The 14065-nt window shown below is 39.2% G+C and overlaps 1 protein-coding gene across 2 annotated transcripts in view; it reads right to left on the minus strand.

Annotated features, from left to right (window-relative positions):
- Positions 1 to 14065, minus strand: part of ptpn11b (protein tyrosine phosphatase non-receptor type 11b) — a 48074-nt gene that overhangs the window by 33646 nt on the left and 363 nt on the right. The window lies entirely within an intron of this gene.

The raw sequence follows: 14065 nt of genomic DNA on the forward strand, positions 1-14065 counted from the left end.
CAGAAATACCGTTCACATACACATGTGAAGCACTCTCACACACAAACAATCTCTTATACACAAATTAAACGCTATCATATACACATGAAATGCGATTTCGATATGTTGTGTGAGAGGGATTTCAGTTGAAATGGAAGTCGTTTAAAAAAAACAGCGAAGAAGCGCAAATTTAAAAAAAGCGAACACAATATTATGTCTGTTTGCGATTGTTCCATCATGTCTGCTCAGCAGCATGCACAAAGCTGAGGCAGCAGCGTTGTTAAATAATATCCTGGCCTCAACACCATGTATCGTCCCTCTTCCCGTCCCGCGGCAGGCAATGGCCCACTACAGCTCCCCTTAGGAGAGACTGTGCACCCCGCTGAGGCCAGGATATTATTTAACAACGCTGCTGCCTCAGTTAAGCTTTGTGCATGCTGCTGAGCAGACATGATGGAGCAATCGCAAACGGACATAATATTGTGTTTGCTTTTCTGAAATCGACTTCCTTTATCAACTGAGATGCCTTCCGTTTCAACTGAAATCCCTCTCACACAACATACTGAAATCGCATTTCATGTGTATATGATAGCGTTTCATTTGTGTATAAGAGATTGTTTCATATGTGTGTGAGAGCGTTTCACATGTGTATATGAGAGATTTTTACATATGTTTGTAAATGATTTTGGTTTCAGTTGTGTGTATGAGAGTGCTTCACATGTGTATGTGAATGGTATTTCTGAATAATGTCCCTAACGGCCACTCATAGATATACGTTTCTTACAAATAAGTCATTCACCATGAAAAAAAATACATTAAAATATTACTAATTGACTAAAGAAATCTTCATCGACCAAAACCACAAATAAAGTCAACTAATCGACTAAGAAGGGAGAGCCCTGGTAACAATGGCCAAGCTATAAAAACGATGAGCTGAATTGAGCTCTGCATATAACTAAGCGGTCCTTTTTAAACACGGGTAAAATGCAACAAGACCAATTGCAGCAGAGACATCTTAGCATCAATGGAAATCTCAAATTTGATTATTTAGCAATAAAACTTTTAGGCATTTTATCTAGCTTAACTTTCAACCAGGTATATTTTTGCCAATGAGCATGTGAACATTTCCATTGAGCTATGGGAGCAACGGGCTGAACTGAACTCTGCATATGACTGAAATGCACCAAGAACAGTGACACTTTACAACAATACCAGTCCAAAATGCAATTCAATCAATGGAACTCTCAACTCGTACCTTTTAGCATCTTGTTGAACAGTAGTCGGCAACTACATATGCAGGCAATTTTTCAGTCTCTGAACCTTGGTTGAAAGGTTGCCAGGATCCAGCTCCAACAGTAGTTTTTGGAATACCTCAAAACTATATTTGAGATTCTTGGGGTATCTCAGATCCAAGGCATAGGTTAGTCCCAACAGATAGCAGCAGGCTCTGCTAAGATCCCTAAGACTTCTGAGGACAGGGATGCCCTCAATCACAATCCCTACATCAGTAGGTTCATCGACTGACCCATCTTGGTTCTGCAGCAGGTACATCTTCATCACCTCCTCTGCCAACTCCTCTTGTACACTGACAGGTGCATCAGCAGCATCCTGCAGACATTGAAAAGATAACTGGTTAGTGCTTACTTTCAGCCTGCATGTTACAAGACACACAAAGAGCAATTCCTCACTGCTCACTCACTATGTATGTTCATGGTCATCACAGTCATCCATGATTACATTATTTAAAACTTCAAAACTAACACTGTTAAAAATCCTGAAAACTATTGTACTAACTAGGGCTGCAGCTATAGAGTATTCTAACGATGAATTCATTAATCGGATAATACATTATTTTGCTTTATTAAAAGAGCAATAGTAAATATAGAAAAGAGAAAATAAGACCGGCCTCTCAAAATGAACAACAACAAAAATCCACATTGTTATTGTTTAAATTGCATACAATAATATGTCAAAACTAGACCCATTTAGTGCATTAAGTTTTAAAGAACCCATTTTCTGAAATGCAAAAACTAATAATTATTGTTTTTTTATTTAAAAAAACTCAAAAAAAAAAAGGTATACGTCTTCTGGGCTACACATATAAGGGTACTATAATTGTAACTGATCACTGCACATCTGTATCGGCCTCGGTCTTACCTCTGTGCCACGCTGTCTGTCTGCTTGACTGAGTGCGTGTATGTCTGTCCCACTGCCCGATAATTTTTAGTAATCTTGAGGAATCATTTCAGCCATAGTACTAACCTCAAAGTCCTTGATCAAGGCACTCGCATCTTCTCCCAGATTCCAAAGGTACCGTGCTTCAATCGATAGTGCTTGAGAAGTGACCCTTTCGCTGAAGTCACACATGTGCAGAGCTTACATTGCCATCCCATAAGCTGCAACCTAAAAAAGTGAGGATAAATAGTGTTATCACATGGAGGGAACAGACTGGTTTAATGCTACTTCCATTTACCTACATACTTTTTGGACTAATATGTTTTATCATACAGAGCTTTAAAAATGACACCCAATTATATTTACTCATTGATGCTAATAATTACATCTACTCTAAACTATAGTTAATGGAACATCTACCGTAATTGCACAAACATTTGGAAAACAGTCAATAAAAACGATTGCAGTTGCAGTGTTCAGAGCCAGGATCCTCAATTGCAGGAGTAGTATATAATAATAATTAGTAACAGTTTGTATTATCAAGTCCTAGATATTTGTATATAGTCACTGTTTATGTTTCTAACAAGTGCTTCCTGGCCTTTGCACTCAAACATGGTCGAAATCAAGGTGCAACTCATTTAGCTTATTCACCAATTTCTTAAACTTGTATAAAGCAAACTAATATGTTGGCACCGTTGTTTCAGTGTTTAATAAAATAATGAAATTTACCTCCTCTGTTTTGTTATCTTCGTTCAACTTCTCTCCGTTAGCGCAGTCGGTGCTGTGAAACAAATATTGAAAATATTTAACATGCTTCACAAAATAATTCAACTTTACTTGCTCTAGCCATCATCAAGTGTTCCCTCATAAATATGACAACACATAAGTTGGGCAGGTAGGCCACTCCTCTTAAGAAAATGCAATGCCTTATTATAATAAAGATGAAACAGTTTCATAAGCATATAGGCAAGACTAGTAACAGCTGCTGGGCCGCGGATGCAGTAGGCAGACGTTATCTGAAATCACTCGCACGATACAGTAATCACCCAAATAAACTAATAGCCACCTTACACAAACAAGGTGCATTTATCTTTGTATTATCCATACTTTTATCGGCGCTTCTACAAAAATCAACAATATAAGTAATACATTTACACAAACAACTAATAGTAGATTAACTACATTATTCAAAAATGTACAGTAACTTTGGATAATAACACGGGAGAAATAAACAGGGTGCTCTCTTTTCCTCTCTCCCTCTCCTGACAGCCCGTCAGTTTAGTCTCATGCAGCTCGCTAATCCAGTAATGAGTGACCCAAAAGTAAAGAATAAACATATTTATAACTAGTTCGGTTACTTCCAGAGGTAGATAAGATTACTAAATGTGTTAGGTCTAACTTGAAGCGTGTGCTCTGCTCACCGGTCCCCTCACAGCGGCAGAGCTGCAGGTGATCATGCAGAGCTGCGTGTCTCAGTTTGCAGAACCTGATCACTCTCCCGATTATACTTCACTCGTGTTTATGTCCATATCGATCAGATCTAGCTAGTTTTAGTTAATGATATGACTGCCTCCTTATCAGGGATACCTAAACGATAAGCGTTGCTTAGTAACCGGGTGTGGCGGCAAAGCCCCCTTCACAGCCTGTTCAAGGCGAGACTGTTGCTCCGTTATTCCGGCATGGCGGGACATGCAGACACACATATTCGCCGGCGCTGTTGTGTTACACGTCAGGCCGGCATGCTGTCTAATATCACACACTGGGGCAGCATTATGCTGGCATTGTCTGGTTAAGTATTAAAAAGTCGACGTAATGGCGGATCTTCTTTACTACAGCATTTCTGAATAACAGTGTAAAAGGGGCTTAAAACAAACAGCTAACTATGCTACATACAGACAGCTGGTTGATTAGGTACTTAAGACAACAACTGCGGACAAAGCAGGTGCTAATGTTTCTACTTTTTACTTGAGTAAAACGTTAGCTTCACTTCACCTGGTTGACTGTGTCCACCATGCGTGTGTAGAAGCGGACAGAGAACTAGCTAGACCTATGACAGCATGGCTGCAAGTGTGACAGTATTTAGATAATTACACACCATAAAGTTGTATATGCACAAAGTCAGGGTCAATATTTCATTAACTTTTGCTAGCTGGCTACTTACCGGGATTTGCAGGGAGTTTTCCTGGTGGTTCTCGTCGTGGTGTTTCCTTGCTTGTTGCGGTTGCCACATGTGGCGCAGATAGAAAAGTAGATTTCCCATGAGCACACTGCATTTGCGCGCGATTGTTAATGGGGTCCACTCATGACGTTTTAGTGTAATTTACTCAATTTCTTAAGTTGTTGTTAAAGATGAAGAATATTGATTTGGAATGAGTAATAATTGCTGTTCCTGAAACTGATCAGTATAATTAGCCAATTCTCAAATATTTTGACTGAAATTTGCCAAAGATATTAAGGATATCTTAAAAATATAATTTGTTAGTCAAATACTCATTTATTTTCGTGTCATCAACTTAAATGATAGTAATAATTTAAGACAAAATTAACTGTTGGATTTGTAAGCATTTATTTTGGTATGTCCGACTCAAACAATTACTTTGGTGATATTTAGAGATTTTATTAAGGTAATATAGCTTTTTATTATTGTGATATCTACAAAGCCAATGATTTAGTTTTTTGAGTGCACACATTACTAATGCTAAATGTGTGATTTGGTTTGTATATGGTCAAATACAAGACATTTATTAGAATTTCGACCAAAACTGCGCAAAACACCTCTCCATTGGGATCATCAAGGATCCTCTTTTGTTGAAGGTTCACTAGTTAACTAACAGGATTAGTCCAGTGATTAATAAAATGTCAAAGTCTGCTGGATTTAGATTGAAATATAAGTCCAGCCTGCATGAACAGAGAATCTCCATTGGACAGACCAGACATCTGACCCAGACTCCACCTGGCCTGCTTTTCCTCACCGAGGGGGGGGGCAAAACCGATCTGCTGCCCTTTCTCTCGTTCCACGAGCACAGGAAGCAGATTATAGGAGGAACTTTACAAATAAAAAATACTAACCGATTACAAGAGGATTAGTGCGTTAGAACGCAGGGTGAATAGGACATGACCCTCGCTATTACGTTAGAGATATCGCTGGAAGCGGTTGAGCTGAGGACGGAGCGTTTGTGGACAGACAGGAAATGACTCATCAGGATGGAAAGAAAGTGTTACAAGCATTATCCACAGTATTCAAAGTGAATCAAGAGATGTATTGTCATTGAAATTGAATTCTGAAGAATGCATAGCAGTTGCTTGGTGTAATTCTTTCCCATTTCTAATCGTGTTTAACGCCACCTTTTTCCTGCTTTATTATCGTTTATATATATTTCTATGTATCACAAAACAAGACCCGACTTCAAAAGACCTCCGGGTTACAGTGAGGAAACATTTATTTTGTATAGCTGTGGACCACGGCAAGATATCTGACATGATAATCATGGTTTCAGGTATCAAGGATACATTGCTGGTCAACTACAAGCAGCTTAGTTGACTTAAGACTTAAACTGGCAAGACTTAAATCAGAAACTTTCCAATATCAAAGCTTAAAGGAATTTGATTAAAAACGCAAAACGGACTGCTAATTGCAATACCAGCGAAAAGAAATTCCAATCAGATGAAAAAGTATACAGCTGTATTGACTGACAATTATTACTTTAAAAACATGTTTTTTTGTCTTTTATTTGACAATATGTGTTCCTCCCGTCAAAGCCCTTCACAACAATGGTACTGTACTAGAGAGCCATTGACATGTCATGTGTGTCAGCTGGTGGACAGATTACTTGTAGTATTGTTTTTAATCCTACACAGATTCATACGGAGAAATAATAACAGTGGGGCAGGAATGCCTTATGTCACTAATCCATATCTAATCCCTCATCACAGTGCTGTCACCCGTCAGATTGTCCAAACAATGGAAGACGGGCTGGGACCAGGCACACACCGTGGAGCAGTGCTTCAGACACACACGAGCAGCAGCAACTGTGTCAGGGTTACAGACGGACCCTGTCTTCACTTGCAAAAGCAAACTCTAACCCTTTTTAAAGCTGGACCAAATTTGTATCCCAAACATTCTGAGTTTCCTAAAAGCAGCAGAACGTGTGGCTGAGTTTAGTTTGGATCGCTTTTGCCCTACCTCACCATTGTGGTCTAAGCCTGCCACAGCCCCCTAGCTTGGGCTGCCTCACAGTTTAGTAATCCAGCACTGGGCACTGTTACACAGGAGAGGCGGGAGGGAGCAGGGGAGATATAGAGATGCGGAGGGGGTAGCTTGTAAAAGTGTTACTGGGTTAGGTGCTTTGTAAGAGTGTTAAACAGAGAGAAAGACTGCAGGAGGGAGAGCGAGGGGGTGGGGGACCTTTTAATCTGGGATTTGGGTGAGTGTGAGCAGGCCTGATACCAGCGCCCGACACTATCAGTCGGCCCCTGCATCCCCTCATTCCCCACCTCGGACCAATGCGACAGGCGCTGGCAGGCTGGTCCGACCACCCTCTGTTCTCCGCATCACCCTCACCTTTCCTCCCCCTTTGTAGCCGTGACGCCTAGCAGCTGTGCGATGGCTCCCCACCTAAACCACCGCTCTAGAGCTTTCTCTGGCTGTGACACAGATCAGACCGGGCCAGCTACAAGGTCCCGTCTGCTATCCTGTCTGAGGCTAAATGCAACAGCTGTGTTGCCCGTGCCTGGAGATTACACCTAATCGTACGTGGCGTAGTTACACCGGATCATAGTTAGCCCCTAGCCAAAGCTAAACCCCCCACAATCCAGCCAATTCAGCAGTACGCCATTAGGGTATTCATTTAGCAGCTTGCAGATACATTTGAAAAAAAATGCAGAGAAAAAATATTCATGGCAATAGTAGACTGCAGAGTAATGTCTAACAACCTGACCGTAACCTCTGGATGGTGTGACAATCTAAGGACATTTCCAATGTGGTTGATAAAGGGTAAGACACAGAAATTGTGATTGAATGATAAATAGTTTGGCAATCACCAAAGTCACATACATTCTTCCTGAGGGGAACATGAAAACCAACATTCATGGTAAATCGTTTTTAAGCCATTTCACTTTAAAAAAGAAAAATGTCAACTCCATTGTGGTTCGAAAGGAAATGTCAGGATGTCACCAAAGTCATAATGAATTATCCTCTGGGGTCCATGAATGAGTGCAAAACTTCCTACCAATTCACCAGATATTGCCATCGCTAAAGCTACAACAGCTGGAAATGTAAAGCCACGTTAAACTTACCCAAGGTAAACTACAAAGTGACCTAAAACAATTGTGAGAAGATATGAAAAGTGTAAAGTGTAAAGCACATTGTAAATCCTTTAACAGTTGGCAAGATCAGGGCATGAGAATGCATGTGTTAAACACAATATTAATATTGTTGAAAGAAGCTAGCTAGTAAGTCAGTTACATTTTCGGTGAAATCAGACCTTGGTGAAGACAACAAACATTTTGGATGCTCGGTAAGACTTTTTTTAATACAAGGCATTCAAACAAGACATTTTATTTGCAGTTATGAAACTCATTGCCCTAAATGTCACTTGTGCAATCGTGGCTGCAGGGCTTTGGATAGATTTCTTGGAAGCATTTTTTGAGATTCGCAGTGAAACTATTATTTTGTGATCTGGGTGTCTGTGTTGTCACAGCGCAGGACAAAATGTATTTGCCCTTTCTCTTTCAGTGTGTGTTACTCAGTGTAATGATTAACCTTTGGGCCATCACTCACCAAGAAATGCTTGTAGAAATGGCCTGGTTATTGGGACCCGGTGATAAAGAGTATTGAACTGCTCATTTGCTTGCAAATGTTCGGGTGCAAGTCAACCAACTGTAAATTGGAAGCGTTCAACAGTTGATGTACTTTCAATGATCTCATGTCAGTTGTCAGTTAGATTATTATTATTTTTTGTGAATGCTATAGTTCAATACATATCTTGACATGCATATTGAAAAGACAAGTTGAAAAATAATGAATCAATTTAAGAATTTCTGATTGTTCCCCTATGGTTGTACTAAACCTCAATAATAATGAAGCTCACTAGGAGCTAATAATGTCTACATGCCAAACTATTTCAAAGACATTTTTTTTACGTTTTTGACCTTTTAAAGTATAGAGTAGGTCATAACATGCTTTCAAAAATATTAAGAAACCTGCAATAGTCTAAATAATCTACAATACACTGTAAAAGACCATTTATAGCATCTCCCCTCTTGAGTGATGTAACAGATAAAGAACCCCAACAAATATGTGTAGCTTTTTACACATCAAATCATTTGTCTGTGTAGTACTGCACTACTGTCAATTTTCTTAGAAGTCTTTAACACACACTGAACAGCTTGCCCTCCCTATAACCCCCCCTCCTTAGATCATGACTGCAGGAGTGACTCAGGGCTTTCCAAGAATAGGGTTGCCTTTGATAACCACCAGGCGCCCCATTTCCCTGCAACTGGCCTTGGGGCAGAGCGAGACAGAGACAGAGACAGAGACAGAGACAGAGACAGAGACAGAGACAGAGACAGAGACAGAGACAGAGACAGAGACAGAGACAGAGACAAAGAAAAGGAGATTTCTAACGCCTGGCTTTATCTGAAGAGACGTGGACAGGAAGGGAGACGAGACACAGGTTGTGCTGTGGGAGAGACGGAGGCAGCTGGGGGCTGCAGGTTAGGCCTGGTGGAGGAGAAACAGACGGGGTGTGCATCCAGCCACCACTCTATCCTCTTACATAATGTCTCAAGTTCAATATAGCCCTGGTTGTCTATTTAAAGCGCGCATGTCTAGGCCCGCTGACAAAAAGGTGATATACTTAGTAGCCGCAGCGCAGCATGAAAGCCCCTGCTCGGGCTAAATTGGTCACAGACAAGCCCAGGGTGTGGGTTTTGGCAATGTCGCGGATATTTTTAGCCCGGCTGGTGATCCGGGGTATTTACATGAGGTGCAAAACTCGCACACCCCCCATTGCCAGATGCTTCACTCTGTGTAGCACCAGGAAGGCAGCATAGCAGAACTCTGGCAATCACTGCTAATGTTTTGCAAAGTGTGTCAGCAAGCAGAAGCCGAATAAATCATTAGGGTTAGCGCTGGCAATGAGATGACCAGTGGTGAAAAGCTTTTAAAAGCAGTTCTTCAGTGGTACGATAGCGACTAATAGCACAGGGTATCCATAGTTTGTGACTTCTGTATTTACATGGAGTCAACAGTACTTATCAAACACAGAGTAAAAGTGGCTCTGGGCATTAATGGTTAATAAATAACTACTTCACAGACACATCCAACCTTTTTTTAAACAGACAACATGAAAGTTCAACTTGGTGGGAAGCAGAAAGTAGTTCAAACACGACAGAAAGAAATTGAGGATACAGAGTGATCACTTAAAAAGTCTTCATAATTGTCTCTCTTTAACATAGCACTTTGCAATTTTCTTGCAAAATGTATCAGCCGGCAAAAGATTAAAATAATGGAATAATCCCCTTTTCAATTTGTATAGAGTGATGAATTGGCAGAAAAGCAGTATGTTTTACATTAAACTAATGCTTCTCACTAAGAGGTCATATTTGCATTTTGTGAATAATGTTTTATAGGCTCTCTTTTTTCCACTTAAAAAGGCACTTTAAACAACCGTCTTTCCATTAGCACATTACAGCTGTGGTTCAGTCCATTTCCCATGCATCACAGGAAAATGTTACCAAATGCAATCTTAGTATTAAAAGCAAATGCATCATACATTTGCATGATGATACTTTGCTAAGATTTTCCACATCTCATTTGACTATGCAAAACTAAGGGCTTACTAGATTGAATGTGTTAAAGAAATGATGGAAAAAACATTGAATTGAATGAGCTTTTTCTGCAGAAATTGAAGACTTAAAAGACTGATTCAAAATAAATTCGGTGTATTTTGCCACATTTGCCATTATTTTCTGTAACAGTAGGATCACTTTAAATCGCAATAAAAAAGTAATATGTAGACCATTAAAGTGGTGACACTCCCTTGATGTAGAGAAATAAGCAGATACAATTTGAGTACTTCTTCCTGTAAAAAAGAAGCCATAGGCGATAATATGTCGGCAAAGAGAAGTTATTATTTGTATTAGCAGCCAAAGCTAGCGAGACCATTGTACTTCTCCCTGAAGTGAAATGAGCGTGGTTTGAATATTCAAAGAACAGTAGGCATGACAGTGTTAACCGGGAACTGGGTTTACAACGCTCAATACAAGTGTAGTTCTGAAATGTTCAAATCAACGTTTCCTACAGAAACCTGGAATAGCCTTTATACCTTTGAAAACACTTTTGAGCCTTGACTACATTAGCATTAAGTGCTATTTCAAGATCCAAAATATGGCTGAGAAAAACTTTATTGTTGTGTCCAGTGGTTGAAAAAGTACATTTACTCAAGTACTATACTTAAGTATAACTTATTCACTTGAGTATTTTTCACTTTATGCTACTTTTATTCTACAACAATTTAGAGGCTAATACACATTTGACCCAACTTCATGCAACTCCCAGCTTTGGTTACTAGCTACTTTAGAGATACAGATAATACATATAAAATTATTTAGTATTTTATGATATATTATTGTAGGTTAAGCTGCCCAAAGTAAGTCAAATAAACGTCAACTTTACTTTGCATCACTAATTATAATACAATAAATGGAATTATATGATTATGAAATGTGCTATTATGCATAATAAGTACCTTTATTGTTGGTACTTGAAATGTAATGCTACTACTTTAGTACTTTTACCTGTATTTTTACACCGTTGTATTTTGACCTTAACTATGTTTTGACTTTTTCACCTCTAGTTCTGTTTCCCTACACTATCTGAATTGTTTTGCGTCTGAATAAAATGTGGAAAGAAACCCTGACAGTTGTTCGGAGCACTCCTGGAAATGTTGCCGTGCTATCTCATTCCCCCACATGGGCTGTTGTTTTCCTGTCGGCTTATCCACAACACTGACTCACTGCTCTCCGCTGGTCAAATGACTTTCAGTGACAGATGAGGTCTCCTCTATAAACAAAGGAGGAGGCAGAGGTGATTTCCAATAGTGGAAAGTTTGATATACTACACACAATCAACTGGCGAAATAAAAAAGAATCAGCAATGTGAGAGATTCCCGTTTATCACAGCGTTACTCGGAACTCTGTCATGGTACTAAAACAATAAGGGACAGTCCAAATGCTTCCTTCAAATAATATTGACTATGAGAATAATGATCTAAAAACCCCTCATGAACTGGAGAGTCTGAGTGATTCTGTTATCAACAGGAGAGCAGGTCTGTCTGATCAACATGGCACGCCATGTAACATTGTTCCCCTGTGGTATTTCAGCTCAGGAAGTAGAGAACGAGCCACAGAGCAACAGTCCTATGTGTTTCTGCCGGTGACGAACCATGGAAACCGGCTGAGATGAAAACAACTTCAAACTCTGTCTCAGTGTTTTCCCACTATCTCTGATCGTAGCCTGCTGGTGGCTTCTGTCAACTCACAAGGGTTTTTGATCAATGGTTACCAATTTAAGACTACATTTCCTAGAAATAGATTTCATAAAGTGAGAAATTGTGGCACTAATAGGAATATTGTTTAAAAAAACATTGACTATCAGTTCTCAATACATTTTACTCACTGGTCTTATTAATGTTCCAGTTTAGAAAAATCCCGCTAAAACCCACTCACATCTGGCTTTGTCTTTAGTGGGAAAGGTTACAATCGGCATTCATTCCCAGAAAAGAGACAGAAATGCATACTCTTGTTGGCAACTATTTGTTTTTTTATAGCTCTTACGTTATAAAAAGCAGCATCCAAGCTAATTTTGATTTCTTTTAAAAGGGTACTATTGCTATTTCAGATAAGAAAGCAGCACTAGACCAACATTTACATCAGTAGGTCCTGCTAGCGACAGCTTTTAAGTCCAATTGAGTCCCGCCATTTCCCCAAATTCAATATTTGGAAGTGAAAATAAAAGTGAAATTAGAAGTTAAAAGTGATTACCCAAATTGTCTATTGCATTAGTTAAAGGTGGGGTATGTAATTTATTTCAGAAACACTTTTTGTTATATTCCATGGAATGCTCTTAACATCCCGATAGGAATGAATATATTAAATGCTTTGACAATAAATACATTAAAAAATGTCATCTGTGGAAGCCGTAACGCTGTACAAAGCACGACCAATCATTTTAGCCGGCCCGGCTAAAATAACTGGATGGCCTACCTGCCTGTCAGCCTTCTATCTGTGCACAAACTTATCTCGTGCCCTCATTGGTCATGTGCGCGTTCGTGTGTGTTGGAGGAGGGGCTCTGTAAGGAAGTGGCAGATTTCTTCCGGCTGTGTATTTTCAAATTCTAGCGCACTCGAGCTGGTTTCTCCAAAATTACCTACCCCACCTTTAACTGAACCATCAAACTGAAAGGACTCCCCAACATCCTTGCAATCGTCTGATGAATAAGCAGCAACTGGACTAGGTTTACAAGGATTTACAAGTTACAATATTACTGTCTAAGACAAACCTTTTGAGACTCTATTGTGAAAAAAACAACAATTTCAACTTAGCATTCTACGAAGCATCACAGAAATAAATGGCTTTGTGAAGATTATATTAAAATCAGTAGAATGGCTCTTTAAACTCGATATCATTGCACCATCACAACTTTTAAGAGGCATACAGGACACGACAGTCACATGTCACCCTGGCACGACACATGTGCAATCTTTTCCACCCATATCGTGCTATTTGTATCAACTATAAACTCTCTGATTGCTGACATTGCATTTTTCTTGAGTCCAAAACAGCCATAATGTACAAGAGACAAGGCGATAGCTGGAGTCAACATTTCTGAGGTCACCTTGTATAGAAATCTGCACCAGTTGTTTTATACCATTAATAAAGAAGCGCCACTGTGTAAATGTGTGTATTTTACTGCAAACATCACATACCACAGCAAACAACACTAACAAAACACATTTCTATTATGATAACTTGACTTATTCATGTCTCGGGTTACTCACTGGAAACCACCTAGAAAGAATAATCTGACATTATATAAACAAATAATGTTAAGTCTACATAACTACATGTACACTTATCTACTCATGTTTATGCTGTTCATCACAGCTCCTAATTCCTCGCACTAAGCGGGTCAATGTTTCAGGGAGATCTACAAATCATTACTAGCCCACAGACGCACTCGAGGTTAATAATATAAAGGAAGAATAGTGAGTTATTGTAAGAAGAAATATACATTCTATTCACAGTACCAAAGCTCTCAGAGTGAAGCCACATTACATTAATGCCAGGACTAAAAGTATACATTTTGTACAAGTATTCAACAGAAGTTTAGTATGGTTATAAATAAAGAATTAATAAAGGTTTTATTTAAAGGAACAGTCACTAATAACATTGAAACTTAATGTTGTGGTTCTTGACAATACATTAGTGAAACCTTTGTTGATATACACTTATGGAAATGTGTTGCAGGTTTACTATAATACCCTTTCAGGGCTTGGATTCACAGGAAGCTTTAAGCCAATTTCCTGCACTGTGCACGGAGAAACAAAGAGAAAGGGCAGACCAAACAAACCTAGTAGTAGAACAGAAAAGTGAGGATACAAATGTGCATGATGCACGACAATAAGGGAGACACATTTAGTTGAACTTCTCTGACTTAGATGCTACTCAATAATAACGCACACCACTCATAAATACAAGTCAATGCAAAACATGAAAACTTGACGCAGGTTTTTTTAATTAAACTGTAAGTTAACTCTGCAGCTGCTAGCTAAATTAAAGCTCATTTAACGTTATTTAACAAAGCTTTGAGCGTCTCCGCTTTAATTTGTCACCACACGTTTAGCAAAT

Source organism: Trematomus bernacchii, unplaced genomic scaffold, assembly GCF_902827165.1.
Source record: "Trematomus bernacchii unplaced genomic scaffold, fTreBer1.1, whole genome shotgun sequence".
In the NCBI taxonomy this organism is placed as follows: domain Eukaryota; kingdom Metazoa; phylum Chordata; class Actinopteri; order Perciformes; family Nototheniidae; genus Trematomus; species Trematomus bernacchii.